Here is a 3,521-nt window from a genome sequence, read left to right as displayed (position 1 = left end):
ACACTGGCTATCTTACCTCAGGCTCTGCCTCTCAAGACCAATTACCAGCTGTTCAAAGACTCAGCAATAGGTTTATTGCACACTATGTGGCTGGGAAGAGTGACACTGTGCTGGGGGCCGGGGCTCCCTCCTGTTGAGGCAGGGGGTTAGTGGACACTGCACAGTGACACTGGAGTCCCTGGATGGCACTGAGGCCCTGGGGGGCAGGCATCCGAGGCTTTGGGTTCAATGGCTTGTCCTTTGGCCTAGAGGTGACACATACAGTCACAATACTCAGTGATAAAGGCCCTGCCGCATTAGTATGTCAGTTTGGAAGTTCTCTGGTTGTAGCAAGGCCTCTCAGTCAGTATGGATGCAACGTTTCCCATCAGAAAATTATTCTCACTTATCAACAGAACCAACTCTAACTACTGGAAATCCTGGAGTAGGGCCACATCTTTTTCATTTTCTCAGCGGTGTATTGGGTAACTGCCTGATCTTTTCCACTTAGTCTGGATTAACACCCAGCTCACAGCAACTCACTCAGAGCAGTTCGTGTTGGGTGAGCTCCTGTCGATCCAGTTCAATTTCAGTGAAATCATTTTCCGGAAGAGATGGGTTCTGAATCCTCATCTTGAGTACCAGCTCTTGCATATTAAATGGAAATGCTCCAGTGAAGAAAAATGGCTGAAATGCTGGCGCTGGTCCTGCATATGTCCTGTTGAGAGGCTTCAGAGACACTGGTGGCTTGGAAGGGACAGAGGAGAACAGGGGGTTCTGACTCACTGGTGGCTGACAAACAGAACCAAGTTATGTGCTTTCTGGCATTCTGAGTATGGCAGAGGGGGCAGAAATATCACCATTCTGAACCCGTGCCAAGGAGGTGTGTTCCCTAGGAAAGGCCCCTAGCAGAGGGGGTTCTGTGGGGGGCAGCAATGGAAGTGAGCCATATGCAGGAGGTGACGCTGGAGGTGTGGAGGGGCCCCCATTCTGCAACTGGGTGGAGACTTTTGCTGCAGGGGTATAGATAAAAGGGAAGGCTGCGTTGGCCAAATAGTTGGGAACAAAGGGCATTTTGGACTCCTTCTTCAGCTGGGGGAGCTCATCATTGTCATCAGCTTCTTCCACTCTGGTAATCTTCCTGATCTCTCTCCTTGATGTTAATTGCACGGACATTTCTCCTTTTGTTGTAAGAATCTCTCTGTCAGCCCCTGATTTTAGCAGGTAGGAAACCACCTGGGTATGGTTTGCTTACATGCCCAGTGTAAACAGGTCCAGCAGTTGACCTTATTTTGGAGTTCATAGCCTCCCTGCTCTCCACCATTTTTTGCACCTCCCGAATGTCCCCCATGGCCTTTGCCTCCCACAGACTCTCCTGCTCCTCCTTCTGCTCCAAGAGGGCCTTCATCTTCCCCAGGGCCCCAGGTCCCTGGCAGCCCAGCCCCAAGCCCTTTAGCCCCACTGCCTTGGTGGCCAGCTCCAGGCCTTGGGGGAAGGAGCTTAGGGTTAGGCTGCCTCCTCAGGAGCCCTGCCCTGCCTCTGGGCTCTTGCCCACCCTCTGGTAGATCTCCAGCTGTTTGTGGAACTTAAGGCTTTCAAGGAGATACCCTGGGTCTTAGAAATGCTTCAGTCAGGGAAGTGCTTATAATTTAATCATGAGAGCTGAGTTGGAACCTTAGGACATACTTTAAAATATGGCTTGAGACACTAGCCTGTGATTCCAATGCATGGGATGCAGAAACTGGAAATCAAAGAAGTTACTTGTCTTTCCAAATTTGCTAGTACACCCCATTAAGGCACTGTGTCTACAAACTGAGTTGGCAGAATGCTAGAGAAAGGTCTCTGATGTTGAAATCTGGCTTTCCTATGCATACACAACAGTGACACACACATAAGAAATGCCTTCAGGATTCCTGATGCATCAGTTCAAATTTTCGAATCTGGGGAGGCTTAATATATTAGATCCCTTTTCAGGGTCTAGATTTTCATAATTCGCAGTCAGTGACAGAAATGTCCAATGTAGTGAAAAATTTCAAACACCCCATATACATAGTTACAGACATTATTGTACAAATCACTTCTTAGAGTTTTAGGATGTTTGTTTAAATATTTGTTTGTTTGGTCAGTTTTTTGTTATTAGAAACTTGGTTTAATTGTATAGCCCTGGATGGCCAGGAACTCAGGTCAATTATACATCATCTGCTTTTCAAGTGCTGAAATTACTGATGCTGTCCACCATACACTACTCTGTACTTGAGTTTCTTGCTCTTATACACAAGTTCTCATTTCACAGTTTAATTCCACATTTACACTCCTTTGAGCTGTGTTTTAAATTGAGAATTTCATGACTGAAACCAGTTCCAAGTACACTGCTGCCATAATGCCCTGTCATTTGCCTCAGAGCAGAGGCAGTATGCATCTGTGGAGACAAGGTATGTGAGGGAGGATCAGATGAAGTTAGGCCCATGTGTTAACAGAGGCTGGCCCCTTGAAGAAAGTCTGATCCTCCTTCAAAGACTTGACTAATTGAAGATAACATTGTGGACAGAGCTCATAAGAAACTAATTTTGTTTTTGTTGTACCCGGAGTCTCCCAAAGACCGAAATTGATGCAAAGCCAAGAGTCTTTTTACTACGAGTTAACTTGGTACTCTCTGTCTGTCTGATGCAGCAGCAGAGCAGGAGAGGCCCTGAGTAGCAATGGGGCAGGGTTTTTAAAGCAAAAGGGGTTTGGGGGGGTCTACAGACTGCATAGGAACAGACTCAGGATTGGTTTATTTACAGAGCTTCTATAAAAGGAAACTCATCTCTCGTGGTGGCACTTTTCAATCTAGGAACCCAATAAAGCTTGCAGCAATCACTCCATCAATTGTCATATTATCTCTACACTCCTTGAGGCAGAATAAAAAAATACCTGAATTAAATTTGCCATCTCCCTTTCTTGGTGAGGCCACTATTCTCCTCCTATTCTATGTTCCCACACTATTCGTTTGTCAAACCATTTTTATGTTACAACATCCACAGTATGCAGCCAAGCTCCTTAGGGTCTCAAGTTTTACATAATGTCCATGGAATATCCTCAGAAATGGAATTATTCATCATGGCCTATTTAAGTCCAGTGTGTTGATACACGTCATACCATGTGCTATAGTTGACCACACATTTGGCGCATTTGATCCAACCCTAAAAAGCTTCCTGGGGCCGCAAGTTCTTTCCCATGAACTGCATAACTGCCTTAGCCCCAGCCTAAGTGATCATCTCTCTATAATTTCTTGTGAAATTTACTTCACTCCTTTCCTGTATCACAGAAATCACCATTGGTTTAAGAACACAGAACATGAAGATCAGATAGAAGAAGAGCAATATTACAAGAAATATTTATATGGAGGAGGGCATGACATGTGCATACCGTAAAGCATGAACTTGGGACATGTAGGCATTTCTGTCTTGGCCCTCTAGAGCCATGCTAAGCAGAAGATCCGGAGGGGAACACATGGAGGGTTGATGGTCCTACATCTCGGGTCCCCTTTTCTCCAATCTCTG

At 45.8% G+C, this 3,521-nt stretch overlaps 1 pseudogene; it reads right to left on the bottom strand.

Annotated features, from left to right (window-relative positions):
- Positions 1–441: 441 nt before the first annotated feature.
- LOC118575381 lies at positions 442–1,387 on the bottom strand (annotated as a pseudogene).
- Positions 1,388–3,521: the final 2,134 nt, after the last annotated feature.

The sequence above is a fragment of the Onychomys torridus genome, unplaced genomic scaffold (genome assembly GCF_903995425.1).
Source record: "Onychomys torridus unplaced genomic scaffold, mOncTor1.1, whole genome shotgun sequence".
Classification (NCBI taxonomy): Eukaryota; Metazoa; Chordata; class Mammalia; order Rodentia; family Cricetidae; genus Onychomys; species Onychomys torridus.
The sequence above is the reverse complement of the archived record's forward strand: the minus strand, read 5'-3'. Positions and strand labels throughout refer to the sequence as shown.